Source organism: Lepus europaeus, chromosome 7 (genome assembly GCF_033115175.1).
Source record: "Lepus europaeus isolate LE1 chromosome 7, mLepTim1.pri, whole genome shotgun sequence".
NCBI lineage: Eukaryota > Metazoa > Chordata > Mammalia > Lagomorpha > Leporidae > Lepus > Lepus europaeus.
In genome coordinates, this window is record NC_084833.1 from 20,129,938 (window position 1) to 20,144,932 (window position 14,995).

At 55.7% G+C, this 14,995-nt stretch overlaps 1 protein-coding gene across 1 annotated transcript in view; it reads right to left on the minus strand.

Moving 5' to 3' along the window:
- Positions 1-14,995, minus strand: part of TSPAN18 (tetraspanin 18) — a 166,593-nt gene that overhangs the window by 122,087 nt on the left and 29,511 nt on the right. Inside the window, exon 2 of the mRNA XM_062196268.1 lies at positions 12,212-12,297. The gene's annotated coding sequence lies outside the window, so the exon portion shown is untranslated. The remainder of the gene's footprint in view (positions 1-12,211; positions 12,298-14,995) is intronic.

Genomic DNA, 14,995 nt, shown 5'->3' on the forward strand with positions numbered 1-14,995 from the left:
CCCTTCCGTCTACCTGCCATCCCCACCTTCTAGCAACATCCCACACGGGAGTCCCCAGGTTCAAGTGTGACCTCCGCTCTCAATTCCCGCTTGCTGCTGATGTAGACCCTGGGAGGCAGCAGTGACAGTGCCCAGCGCCGGTAACTGGGTCCCTGCCACCCACGTGGAAGGCCTGGATTGAGTTTCCAGTTTCCAGCCTGTGACACTGTAGGCAGCTGGGCAGTGAACCAGCAGGTGCAAGCACTCTCGTGCCCTTCCTCTCTCTGCCTCTGAATTAGATAAAGGAAAATGTTTCTTTTGTAATCTTGCGACAGGTGCACCAAGACTGGAGCAGCGGCTGCCCTTCCAGGCGGCTTGGCAGTCGGGGGCATGGATTGCCTGTGGGGGATTCAGAACCAGACCCCAGACCAACTCCAAACCGGCAGCTCTGCACAGCGGCCATGATAACGCAGTCTCCTTTGAATGAGCTGGCGCGGTGATCTCAGTTCTAACATCGCTGCCGTGGCTGGTGAGTTTTAATCATACGTGGGGAAGCTTGAATTGAGCACGTTTGTGTTACACAGCCTGGGCAAACCGTTGTGCTTGCGTGGACGTTCACCGAGGGAACCCCCACGTCCTCCGTCAGATCCCAGCCCTTGCAGGCTCTCGCGACACGCGTGAACTTGCCACGCAGAGCGGGGCAAGTTCTTGTTGGGTGCAGCTGGAGTCTCCGACAACCCTGGCAGGGCTGCACGGCCCTGTGCTTACACGGTAGAAGGAAAACAAACGACAGCACGGCGACGCCGAGGACAGGGTCACAGATGCCGGGACACTGCCAGCACCGCGTGGCGTTCCCTTTCAAAAGGTGTCTCACCTCTCTTTCCTCTCTCTTTCTCTCTTTTTTAAAGATTCCCAGTAATGTAATTAAAACGTGTTAACTCGCGACTTTCCTTTTCTGTGTTGCAACGGCCACTTCCTGCGGTGGTTATGAGGTTCACCGAAAATCTCCCCGCCTATCTTTCCCGGCCACGGTGATAAGTAATTGGATCGCATCACTATGACTGAATAGGACCTCGTTGTGCAGAAAAGGCGGGTCTGGCCAAACCACCTGTCCCAAGCGTCACTCTACAATAAGAGCCACTCTTCTGTGTCAACATGCCCAGGCGACAGCCTGCCCGGCATGCAGTCAGATGTCACTCTGACATTTCCCAGGGTAGCCTGAGAAAAGCAGGCCACCCTCCCTGGTGGGAGTGGACTTTGTTGGATGAGCTAAAGGCCGAGGGCTATGGCTGGCACCTGGCCCCTTCTAGAATTCAGGTGTTGCAACGCCAAGGCCAATGCAAGGCCACGGAAAGGGGATGGCCGGCCCAAGACTGCTGCTCCCTTGGGACTGCAATGGACACCCCTAGAAAACAGGCCCCGGGCAGGGTTCAGTCTCCAGCCCGTCCGCCTTCCTCCAAGTGCGGACACAGCAAACCTCCTCGCCCGAGGATGGAGCCCTCGCCAGACCATGGAACCTGCTGGCACCTTGGTCTTGACCTTGACGACCTCTGGGAATGTGGGAGAATGCATCCCCGTGCCTTCCAGATCCCCCATGCTGGGGCGTCTGGTTGCAGCAGCAGGAAGCAGACACTAAGAGCTGGCGGAGCTCCCCCTGGAGCTGCGGGACCTCGGTGCGCTCCTGACCTTGGACCAGAACTCGCATCATGGGCTCTCCTGAGTCTCTAACTTGCCAGGTGCAGACCTGGGGACATCTCAGCATCTTTAATAAACCAGTCCCTAGGAATAAATCTCTATGCACACATGCGCAAACAAGCACACACACACACACATGGGCACAGGGGTCCACCCTGATGGTTCTGTTTTTCCAGGGAATCCTCAGCGCAACACCCCACTGTGCTCCTGCCACAGCTCTCACATCTGATGTTGAGCAGTGGTGGCCTTCCGGGAAGACACTGATGGCCATTTACCTCTGGGACCCAGCTGAAGAGCTCCGTGCCTGTGGCACAGTCAGCACTTGGTAAATGTCTTCAATGGAATGAATGAAGACATTAGAAAGTGCAACTGGAACGCAGGCCAAGCACAGACCTTCATTCCTCCCTCGGTCCTCAAGCCCCTGCCTCTGTCCCTGCCCTAAGACGCACACCTCCATTCCAGTCCCCCGCCTGGCCCGGGACTTACTCCAGCTACGTGCGACTGCCTGGGAGAGTGGCTCAGACCTCTCACCTTCCCCCCACGCCTGCTCTCCTGCAGTCCCTCCCGGGCAGCCTCCTTAAAGCTGCAGGTGTGAGATACGCTCTCAGCTGACAGCTCCCACATCTGTGTCTCCAGCCCCAGCCCCAATCTCACCCCTGAACTCCATCCTCCACCTCCATCGCCATCTCTCCACCTCCACTTGGGTGGCTAATAGGCATCTCGCCTTAAGATGCCCCCAACAGAACTTGGCACACCCTCCCCCAACCCTCCACCCCGGCCAAGCCCAGCTCGGACCCCTTCATCTCTAACCAGACCCCGCGGTTTATCCCCAGTTCCTTCCTGTTTCTCGCACCTGCCCCCAACCCCAGCCAATCTATCCATGAGTCCCATCAGCCTTGAACTTCATGGCTCCTGACACTGCCCCATGGCCATCTGGCTTCTGTCTCCCCCAGCTACAAGGCAAGGTCCAGGAAGATGAGGCGGCACCATTTCATTTACTACAGCACTCCCGGCATGGACGGCAGGGTCCGTGCCAGCAGCCAATATGTGCTGAATGAATGAATGAATGAATGAACAGGGACTCACATCTGACATTTGCCTGCCAATCACCTCTGGGCCTGGGCATTGTCATCACCACACCCATTCTGCAGATTTGGAAGCTGAGGCTCAGAGAACAAAAGAGATTAACCCCTGAGACCTCGAAGATAGCCGGGGACAGAGCCAGGATCACAACACAGGTTTGGGAAAACAGGAAATCAATAGAAAAAAAAATTAATAAAACCAGCAGCTGCTCCTTTGAAATGATTTGTAAAATCCATAAGCCTTGTGTTGGGTTCACAGAGGAAAAGAAAGAGCCAGTGCTCAAGTTGCTCGTGGCAGAAGTGGACCGGGAGTCATCACAACGGTTCCCACAGATGCTGGAGGGACCACGAGGGAAGGGACCCACTCCGCATCTACAGATTGGACGATGGACAGAAGCAGACCAGCTCCTCGGAAGACACAAAGTGGCAGCACTCACACGAGAAGCCGCTGAAACCCTGAACAGGCCTGGCTCTATACATAGCATCAAGCCCAGATGGGTTCATCGGTGAGGCCCACCAAACATTTAAAGGAGAAATTGAACATTTCTCAGCAATCTCTTCCAACACACAGAAACAAAGAGGATGTTTCCTAACTCATTCTATGAGGCCAGCATTATGCTCTCACCAAACTCAAGGACACTGTAAGATGAGAAAGCAACAAATCAGTATCTCACCAACACTGATGTAAAATTCCTCGACAAGCATCAGCCGATAGAATGGAACAATTTAGATAAAGAATTGCATGCCGTGGTCAAATGGGATTTCTCCCAGGTGGGCAACGCTGGTTTAGAGTGCAAATATCAGTTAATGTAACCCATCACATCAACCAGCTAAAACAATATGACACACGATCTTATCAACAGATGCAGAAAAGGAGTTTAAGAAAACCCAACACCCATTTCTTTCTTTTTTTTTTTTTACAAGATTTATTTATTGGGGCTGGTGCTGTGGTGTAGCAGGCGAGGCCACCACCTGCAGTGGCACTGTTCGGGTCCCAGCTGCTCCACTTCTGATCCAGCTCTCTGCTATATCCTGGGAGAGTAGTAGAAGATGGCTCAAGTCCTTGGGCCCCTGCACCCACGTGGAAGACCCGGAAGAAGCTCCTGGCTCCTGGCTTCAGATCAGTGCAGCTCTGGCCATTGTGGCCATCTGGGGAGTGAACCAGCAGATGGAAGACCTCTCTCTCACCCCCCATCCCTCTACCTCTCTGTCACTCTGCTTTTCAAATAAATAAATCTTTTAAAAATATTTATTCATTCTAAAAGCAGAGAGAGAGAGAGAGAGAGAGAGAGATTCATCTTCCATTCACCAGTTCACTCCCCAGTTGGCCACAACTATTGGGTGTGGGCCAGGCTGAAGCCAGGAGCCAGGAACTCCACTTGGGTCTCCCACGTGGGTGGCAGGGACTCAAATACTTGAGCCATGACCTGCTGCTTCCCAGGGGCCTTAGCAGGGAGCTAAATTGGAATCAGAGCTGCCGGGACTTGAACCAGCCCTCTGGTATGGATGCCAGTGTCTCGAGTGGCAACTTAACTCACTGCACCACAACAGGTGCCCTCGCAACACCCATTTCTGATTCAGAAACAAAACCTCTCTGCAAACTAGGAAGAGGAGAAATCTTATTTACTTAATAAAGAGCATCTATAAAAATATCACAGTTAATGGTGAGAGACACGAGGCTTTCCCGTTAAAATCAGGAAGGCAAGGATGCCCCCTGTGGCTGCCCCTTTCCAACATTGTATGGCTCAGCTGAAACACTGAGACAAGAAAAGGAGATAAGAGACACCCAGAGAATGAAGGAGTAAAACTCTCTTTGTTTGCAGATGACAAGATTATGTAAAAAGAAAATTCTAAAAGAAATGAAAAAAACTCCCAAAACAAGCAATTATAGCAAGGTTGCCGGATACAAGGTAAATAAACAAAAGCCCATGGGTTTCCTCCACACCAGCAGTGACCAAGTGGTCTCTGAGGGGAAGAACACAGAGCCAGGGCAGGCATCGCTGGAGCATCAGGTTAGGCGGGAGCTTGGAATGCTCACCTCCCGGATCGGGATGCCAGTTGGAATCCCAGCCGCTCCGTGCTTCTGACTCAGCGCCCCGCTAAGGCACCTGGGAGGCAGCAGAGGCCGGACAGCCCTCGTACGTGGGTCACTGCCACCCATGTGGGAGACCTGGCTGGAGTTCTGGGCTCCTGGCTCCAGCAGGGTTGTTGCAGGCATTTGGGGAGTGAACTGGCAGATGGAAGATCTGCCTTGCATATAAAATAAATGAATCTTTAAGACACACACACACACACACACAGCTGCTTCTACCAGCGCCCGTAGGTACAAACCCACCAAAATAGGAGGCAGATCTAGACAACAACTACCAGACGGTGGAGAAAGACGTCACAGCAAAGTAAAGAAATGGAGAGGAGAGGGCTCGGTCCGTTCGCCGTGGCAGGTGGCAGCCCTTCCCAGCCTCATCTCCAGAGGCGACACGATCCAAGCAAAACCCCACAGCCTTCTTGTGGACACCAATAAACGCTTCTAAAGTTTATATGGCGAGGCCAAAACAGCAGAGGAACCGATACAATACTGAAGGAGAAGACCAGCTAAGAACCGACACTTCCAGACCTGCAGACCTACTCCAAGGCTACGGTAACCAAGACCGTGGGGTCCTGGCACAGGTGTAGGCCAAACAGATCGACGGAACAGGAGAGAGAGGCCCAGGAACAGACCAGGGCAACTGCCGCCCGGTGAGGCAGCAGGGGCAGCGCGGTGGGAAAGAGTTTTCACAAACAGCTGGACATTCGCACGCGAAACAATAGCAATGACAACAATAATAATAACCCAGACACGGACCTTGTACCCGGCCCAAAAGGTAACTGAAAATGGAACACAGACCTATATGTAAACCTTAGAACTACACAACTCCAGGCGGTACAGGAGAAAGTCTAGATGACTTGGGGTATTGCAATGGAATATCTTTTAAAAAAATCAAAGGAATGACCCATTAAAGAGATAATTGGTAAATGGGAGTTCAGAAAGAAATACAGTCTTGGATTCTGTGAAAGACAATGGTAAGAGAGAAGGTCCAGGCAAGCCGCAGCCTGGGACACATCTGTCCCAAATAAACAGAGAACTCACAAATAAACAGAGAAGTCACAGTGAGGAAACAGACAACCCAGTGAAAACACGGCAAACGTCCTGAGCAGATAACCTCATCGGAGAAGATGAGCAGCTGGTAAATAGCATAAGAAAAGATGCTCAACACCATACGTCCTAGGAAAATCGAGAATTCAACTGAGATATCACTCCCATTAGAACGGCCAAAATCCAAACACTGATGACACCAAACGCGGGGCCCCTCAGTCACTGCTGGTGGTGGTGCAAAAATGGTGCAACCGTTGTGGAAGGCAGGAGATAGGGTAAACACGCTATGGAAATCCAGACAAGGAAGTGCCACTCATCAAACTCAGCGGCGCCACTCACAGCAGTGGAAGCCATGGCGGCAGCCACCCACGTGTCCATCACAGGCTGATGCATGGATGGATGGGCTCAGAGGTGGTACAGACAACGGACTATCATGCAACCTTAAGAAGGAAGGAGGAGCTGGCATTGTGGCATAGTGGGTAAAGCCGCCGCCTACAGTGCTGGCATCCTATATGGGCGCAAGTTCGAGTCCTGGCTGCTCCACTTCCAATCCAGCTCTCTGCTGTGACCTGGAAAAGCAGTAGAAGAAGGTCCAAGTGCTTGGGCCCCTGCACCCACGTAGGAGACTCGAAGGAAGCTCCTGGCTCCTGGCTTCAGATTGGTACAGCTTCTGCCGTTGCGGCCAATTGAGGAGTGAACCAGCGGATGGAAGACCTCTCTGTCTGCGTTTGTCTCTCTCTCTTTTTTTTTTTTTTGACAGGCAGAGTGGACAGTGAGAGAGAGAGACAGAGAGAAAGGTCTTCCTTTGCCGTTGGTTCAACCTCCAATGGCCGCCGCGGTAGGCGCGCTGCGGCCGGCGCATCTCGCTGATCCGATGGCAGGAGCCAGGTGCTTCTCCTGGTCTCCCATGGGGTGCAGGGCCCAAGCACTTGGGCCATCCTCCACTGCACTCCCTGGCCACAGCAGAGAGCTGGCCTGGAAGAGGGGCAACCGGGACAGAATCCGGCGCCCTGACCGGGACTAGAACCCGGTGTGCCAGCACCTCAAGGCAGAGGATTAGCCTAGTGAGCTGCGGCGCCAGCCGCGTTTGTCTCTCTCTGTCTTTCAAATAAATAAATAAATCTTTAAAAAAAAAAGCCCGCCACAAAGAGTAGATACTGCCTCGCACCGCTTATAAGGGATACACCGGACAGTCTGAATCGTGGAGAGGGAAGGCGGCATGGTGCCTTCCGGGGGCTGGAGGAGAGCGGGCTGGGGGAGTTACTGTGCAATGGGTGAAGTGTCTGCTGGAATGGGGACGCCCACACGGCCCCAGCTGTTGGAATTCAGGAAAAGACGCAACCATGGGGACGGACAAGAAATCAGCTGTCACCAGGAGCGAGCTCGAGGGAGGAGCAGTGACGACCTGGCGGACCCCAGGGGGGGATGCCCAGGGCAGTGAACGCCTCTGTGCGATACTGCGGCGGGGTTGGAGGGGGGGATCCGCTCTCTAGGATTCAGCACGTGTTACAGCAGTGTATCTGTCATTGTATTTGTCAAAACCTGCGGACCTCGACACCGAGAGCGCAGCCTGGCGTGTTGCGGGGGCCGCGGCGTCCACACGGGCTCCCCGGACGCGGTGCCCACAGCGCTCTGGGGCCAGGTGGCAGCAGCGGAGCGCGCGTGTGCAGCGGCCCGGCAGGACGCGCAGGGTCACTCTCGGGAGCCCGCGGTCCATCCGCTGTGACCCTGGAGGCGCTCCGGCAGGGACAGCCCCGTTCTTTCACAGCTGAGCTGCAGAGTCCAGAGCCCCCTGGCCTCCCTCCCTCCAGCCCCCAGCGAGGGGCGGCGCCTCCACAAACCACAGAGCGCAATCACGGGCCGGCCTCTTCCCTCCCCTTGGCGACTCGGGGCAGGTAAGGAACTCCGCCAGCCCACAAAGCAGCTGCCGGCTGAGTGAGGCTTTGGCCTTCGGTTGTCGGCTGTTAACGAAAACGTTCTATTTCGTCTTTTAGCCGCGGGGGCCAGCACACCAGAGCAGGAGCCTGGCAGAGGAGGCCCGTCGGTCCTGTTGGGTGGTGCTGTGTGACTCCCAGCCAGCCACTTGCCCTCTCTGATGCTGCTGTGCCCTCTCTCTGCCACATCCGGCTGCCCCAGGGTTCTTCTCCAGCTGCGATGACAGCCCGGATAGACACTATTAAAAACCGATAACAACGCCTCTTTCAGACAGCGATGTGCACCTTTTTACAACTTTTTTTTTCCATTTATTTCTTTGAAAGAGAGATTGGGAGGGAGATTTTCTATGCACTGGTTTGCTCCCCAAATGGCCACAGCAGCCAGGGCTGGGCCAGGGAGAAGCCAGGAGCCTGGAGCTCAGTGGGGGGGGGGGGGGGGGGGCTGGCAGGAACCTGCTTGTAAAAATTAAAAACTGAACTTGAAACAGGAGGACATAAGAGGGGCGGAGAGGGCGGGGGCTGTGCTGAGTTACAGGTGGACACCAGGCTGGCCTAGACCAGAAAGCGCCAGCAGACGCTGGGCCTGGATGAGCGGGAAGCTGGGCACCTGTTTTCCTGGCCACCGGTGCACATGTCCGGGCACAGAGTAAGAGGGGGTAAGAGCTGCAAGTGCTGGGACTAAGGACGGCCTTGGGATGACAATGATGGTGACGTCACCGTGGCCTTTCAGCCAGCCAATGAGAAGGTGTGGAGCGGGGACCTGGGAGAATGCCCGTGAAAACAACACCACTTGTCTGCGGCCCCACCGGCAGATCTGGGCAAGGAGGTGGAGGCTAGAAGACGGATTTCGGCTCAAGGAAAGGAGGCTGCAGCCCGAGGCAGCAGGTGCTACGAGGGAGCCTGCAGGGGGCGCAGATGAGCACAGGCTGACAACCCCGGGGAGGGAACACTGCGGGGGAATTTCGCCCTGCACCCATTCGCCTTCGAGCCTCTGCCACCTTTGCAGAGCTGGCCTGGGTGAACCTCCCTTGGCCTTTGCACGAACAGGCGGAAAATATTGACCCAGTGAGGCTGAGTGATGTGAGACCTGGGTACTCCCCCAAATCATAGTGGTGCAGCCAGGAGGCTCAGCAAGCTCAGCTGTTCTACCGGCCTCTGATATGACCTTTGGCATCTCCCAGGCCTCCTGGAACTAGGAAGGATCAGAAATCCCCTTCTAACCTCCCAACTCCATCCAGTCTCTCCACCCCACAACGGCCGCTTTGCTTCCAGGCCACATCCTCCGTGCCCTGAACCGTCCAGGATCAATCTGCCAGTCTCACAAATGTCGCCCTCCCTAAATGTGCCTCATCTCCCTCTACAAGTCAGGGGTGCTCAGCTTTGTCCATGGGAATCCCCCCAAAACGTTAAACATAAGGCCACAGTAGTCAAGAGGGTGTGGTGTAAGGAAAGACAGAGAGACCAAGGGGACAGAAATAAACCCCCAATCTCTATGGCCAACTGAACAAGGGTCCCAAGACCGCCCAACAGGGAGAGGACAGTCTCCTTAACAGCTGGCATCCATATGCAGTAGAATGAAGTTGGACCCCTACCTCACACCATACGAAATTCACTCCAAAAGGATAAAAGAAGCACAGGGATAAACGTTCATGACCTTGAATTTGGCCATGAAGTTTTAGGTCAGATACCAAAAGTACAAGCAACAAAAGAAACACTAAACTGGAGCCCCAGCGTAGGCTCTGCTTTGACAGCCAGGCCTCTGCCCCCTTCCTCCTGCTGCCGGATCCCAGAACACATCATCGGAACTGGCTCAGCTTGCCGCCCAGGGCTGGCTGGGGAGATGGACCCCGGGAGACTCGCCTTGCTGCCTGAGCGTGGCACTGCGTGAAAGGCTGGGTGGGGAATCCAGGCCGCTGTGCGTGCACGTGGGGGCCGAGCGGTGCCAGGCCGGGGGTGCTGCTGCACACACACACAGTCCTTGGGCCAGGATCCCTGTGTTTGCGTCTTGCCTGGCTGCTCTTTAGACATGCAGCCTGGAAGCCTTTCACTGTCTTTGTACCCCAGGTGGCTGCACCTGCAAACAGCTGATGGGTGCCTGCCTCTGAGGTGTGGGCACGATGAAGATGGCTGGCAGTGGCGTGCCAGGTGCAGGATAAAGGCTCAGGAGAAAACGTGCCCATGGGAGGTGGCCCCGAGCCCCAGGGTGGCAGGCAGGGCCCCTCTGGTGGCCCATTTTCAGCTCGCACGCTGTAAGAGGCATGTGTCTCCGGGGAAACCCTGCCCCTTGTTCACAAACACCGGGCTCTGTAATCCGAGAGCATCAACCTCCTCAAAGGGATCACCATGGGAGGCCCCGTTACTCCAAAGGGGTTGCCACTGGCACTGCCCTCATGCTCACAACCACCTGGCTAAGGGGTGTGCTGTTTGCCTATTTTATTGATGGGAAGACTGAGGCTGCCAGGTGGTCCTATCATTCACCCAGGTCAAACAGCTACCAAAGGGCCGAGCTGAACTCAGCCTCCACCCTCCTGGCTGGGACGCCCCGCAAGGCTTTCCCAGGGCAGTCCACACCTCTCTGCCCGTGGCCTGGGGCTCTCTTTCTGCTTTCCCTGTGACTGTAGCTTGTTTCTAAGCTAAGCCGGTAGGCACTTACAGAGCTGTCTCCTCTCCTGCCCCAAGGCTTCTCGATGGGAAAACAGTCGGCTCGGCGGCGCTGCAGGCCTGAAGCTCGCCCTGCCCCCCAGATGGGACCAGGCTTTGTGAGGAGGCAGCCGTGGGCGGGAGTTTACAACCAGGATCATCGCCAGAGCAGAGGGAGCTGCAGGGCTGTGGCCAGGGCGCGGCGAGCAGAGCAGGCCCCGTGCCTCGCCACTCCTCGCCCCTGCCCACGCGGGCCTTGGCCTGGCCCTGCTTTTGGGCTGCAGTCTAAGGGAACCCCGGCGGCCAGCAGTAAGTGTCAGGCCAGTGGCTAACACGTGGCTTCCTCACCCTGGACCAGGGCTGGCGGAGAGAGAAGGCTCAGGCATTGCTTTTCAGTACGCACGCCCCCGTGCATCCCCCGGGGTGGGGGGGAGGTGGAGGGGAAAGGGAGATAGCAGTGGGGGGTGCAGGGAGCACTATATGCAGGATGGGTGTGGGCAGCCTGTGTGGGCTGCCTCAGTTTACCTTTCCCCGGAACAAGCAGGGGAGCCTAAGTAGGTATTATGCTCCCATTTCAGAGATCAGAAAGCCAAGACCCACAAGGATTTTGTGAAATGCCCAAGGTTAAAGAGAGAGAGAAAGAGAGGGAGAGAGAATTCTAGGACAGGAAACAGACACGTTTTATGCTTTCTGGGAAATGCAAGTGCAGATAGGTGATTTGGGGTCATTTTTAACCTAAAGCTTCAAGGCCCAGGGCTGGGAAGTGACAGACGGAAGAGCCGCAGGCTCGGGTGGCGGCTCCTGACTATGGCATCCAATGCCGTGAGACCATAGGCAAGTTGCCCAGCTTTCTCCCAGTGAAAGTGGAGGGGGTCACGGCACCAGGGAGCACCCCGCAACCACAGGAGGCACGCTCTGTGCGCGGCCGGTGCACCACACCCACAGTCCCCTTAGCCCATTTGATTCTTGTGCTCAATAGGAACTGTGCCCCGGGCCCCTGGGCACCACAGACCCCAGAGCACATCTGCCTGGAGCCTCCAGAGCCCGCACCACTCCCCCCTGCCTCCTTGCCCCCAAGCCCGCCCCCACCCCATCACTTGCTCCAGGTTGCCCCGATCTTGAACCTGACAAATGGAAGCCCTAAGGGTTGGGATTCCAGTCCCAGCTGTCTCTTTGCACTGGACAGACGAGGAAACCAGGCCCAAGGAGGAAAACAATGTGCGAGGCACACTGGTGGCCAGGGCCAGCCAGGGGACAGAAGCCCTGGCCCAGGACACTGCCACAAGCCCACTCAGCTCCACCCACATCCCAGGTCATGGGCAGCGCAAGGCCCTCCCACCCTCACTTCCCCACCAAGCGTGGCTCCTATTCCAGGCCTTGGGGATTTGACTTCCATCCAACAGGGTTCTGGGGGTGGAGGTTCTGGATGCTTCCCGCATGCCAAGACCATGGTGCAGGTGGCTGAGGGCAGGGAGGGAGGGGCGGGGCGTGGGGCTCCTGGCCCCAGCTCCAGGCGCCCTCCTGTGATTCCCCGGAACTTGGCTTTTCCCTTGCAGGTTTCACCCTCTTCCACCGGTTGGCTCCCACTTCCTGATCAAGTCTCTGCCCCTTCACCCCTGGTAAGCGTGGCGGGGGGGTGGGACAGGACAAGCCCAGAAGGGTGGGTCTGCAGGGCAGGGAGAGGAAGGAGACGTGGGGACGCGGGTGTTGGGATGCAAGAGAGGCCGCCCCGTGATGCTCGGTCTTACCTCTGCCAACCGGCGCCTTCTGTTGTTGCCCACGGGGCCCAAAAGTCTCCCCAGCTCTCCTCCTGATGCTGGCCTCAGGATAAGCCCTGGAAGGAGACAGAGAGACTTTTTTTAACAGGCAAGGGTCTGTGGGGCACCTGGCTTCCGGGGGCCAAGTCCGTGCACACGTGGCTGCCTGCCTTCCTCCCTCCTGGCAGGTGCAGAAGCCACGCAGGGTCCCTTTGCTGAGAGAAGCAGAGCTGAGCCCTCAGCCATGCCAGGGCTCCTGGCAGGGGTGGGGTGGGAGGGGTAGGGGGCGGGGGTCCCAGAGCACTGTCCATCTTCCCAGGTCAGCCTCAGCCTGCACACCGGCTGCGAGAGGCCATCGGACACGCGAATGAAAACACCACAAGGCGCTCCTCCGCCACCAGCTGGAGCGTCCACAACTGGTGCCCAGTTTCCTCGGGCAGAGAGAGATCTTAGCGAGTCGTTTGGAAAAGGGACAGAGAATGAATGCTTGCCCGAGAAGGGCGGGCTGTCCAGGCAGACCAACGCTTTGAAGACCGGCATCCAAGAAGAGAGGAATAATAAGAGGAGATGGCTTTGGTGGTGAGAAAATTACTCAGCCCCAGTGTGCGGGAGCCGGCAGTCCACCCTTCCTACTCCGCCCCCATCGGGTTGACGAAGACTCTCCAGGTCACAGGAAAAGGATCCAATTTACCCGGTCCACACCACCTACTGTCCAACTGGGAGCCAGCTCGTTCACAGGTACCGCTGAGAAACAATGGAGCAACCCTCCCTCCAGGGCGGTGCCAGACCCTCCTCCCCCGACGATGAGCACAGCAGGGCCGCCAGAGGAAGCCATGGCCAAGTTCACGAGCTCCTGAGTAACAGCAGCAGCTCTGATGCAGTCCCGATACAGCCCCGCTTTGCGGAGAAGGACCCTGGGCTCAGAGCTCATCAGTAACTTATTGCCCAAGGTCCTGGTACTGAGATGCACCAGCCAGGGCTGGTGTTCAGGCCACGGGAAGTGGAGCCTGTGCCAGGGCCATGCCCACAGCAGGGGGAGGTTCAAGCAGGAGAGCCATGAGGTCATCATGTACTCCACAGTCCCCCGCGTCAGCACCCCCATCCCTCAGTGCTCCTGGGAACTGATGAAGAGGCCTTGGCTGGAGGGCGTGGCTCCCTGCAGTGGTTTGGACCTGGAGTGTCCCCCACGGGCTCATCTGTTGGAAGCTGGGTCCCTGGAGTGGTAACGCAAAGAGGTGGTGGCACCTTTAAGAGGTGGGGCCTGGTGGGAAGTGGCTAGGTCACTGGGGGTGTCGCCCTTGGAAGGGATTAATGCAGCTCTCTGGGAACCCTGTTGGTTCTGGGGGACACTTCCCCTGCTCTCCACTTCCTGTCTTGCCATGTGAGCACTTCTCTTACGTTTCCTTCCACCATGGCAGCATCTACCCCATGATGCAGCCAAGGGGATCATCCCCAGAGCCGAGCAGCCAAGGGGGTCCTCCCCAGAGCCGAGCTGGTGTCAGCCCCACGCTCTTGAACCTCCAAACCTGTCAGCTAAATAAACCCCTTTTCTTGATCAAGTTCCAGCCTCGGTTCTTTCTTTTTTTCTTTTTAAAGCTTTTATTTATTTATTTGAGAAGCACAGTGAAAGACAGGCAGAGACACAGAGAGAGAGGGAGAGGTCTTCCACCTGCTGGTTCATTCCAAAATGGGAACAATGGCCAGAGCTGAGCAGATCCGAAGCCAGGAGCCAGGAGCTTCTTCTGGGTCTCCCATGCGGGTGCAGAGATGCAAGCACTTGGGCCATCTTCTACTGCTTTCCCAGGCCATAGCAGAGAGCCGGGTGAGAAGTGGAGCAGCCGGTATTCAAACTAGTGCCCATATGGGATTCTGGTGCCACAAGTGGAGGCTTTACCCACTATGCCACAGCTCCCACCCAGCCTCGGATCTTTTGTTCTAGTAACAGAAGATGGAGCGAGACACTGGTTCTTCCTCAAAGGTCCACCCAGACCGTGTCAGGCTGGAGCGGTCCCAGGCACAGGACTGTGTTCCATATGAACACATGCACGCACATTTCCATACACAGATTCAAACACAAGCATTCATGTATCCATACATTCACATATGTGCACATGTCTGTACACGTACTCACATGTGCACGTGCACATATCCATACAGGCACTCACACACACACGTGCACATATCTATACACACATTCACAGTGCACATATCCATATGCACACTCACACACATGTGCACATATCCATACACACACTCACATATCCCTATATGCACTCACATACATGCACATGTCCATACATACACTCACATGCACACACACATGTCTGTACACACACACATATTCATACACACAGTCACATGCACACACATATATCCCTATATGCACTCACACACACACATATCCATATACACACTCACACACACATATCCCTATATGCACTCACACACATGCACATGTCCATGCATACACTCACATGCACACACACATGTCTGTACACACACTCTCACACCCACGCACATATCCACACACACACTCACATGCATACACACACATGTCTGTACACACACGCACATATCCATATACACACACATGCACATGTCCATACATACACTCATATGCACACACACATGTCTGTACACACACTCTCACACCCACGCACATATCTATACACACACTCACATGCATACACACGCATATCCATACACACACTCACACACATATCCCTATATGCACACTCACACATGCGTGCACATATCTGCACATACACATGTTCA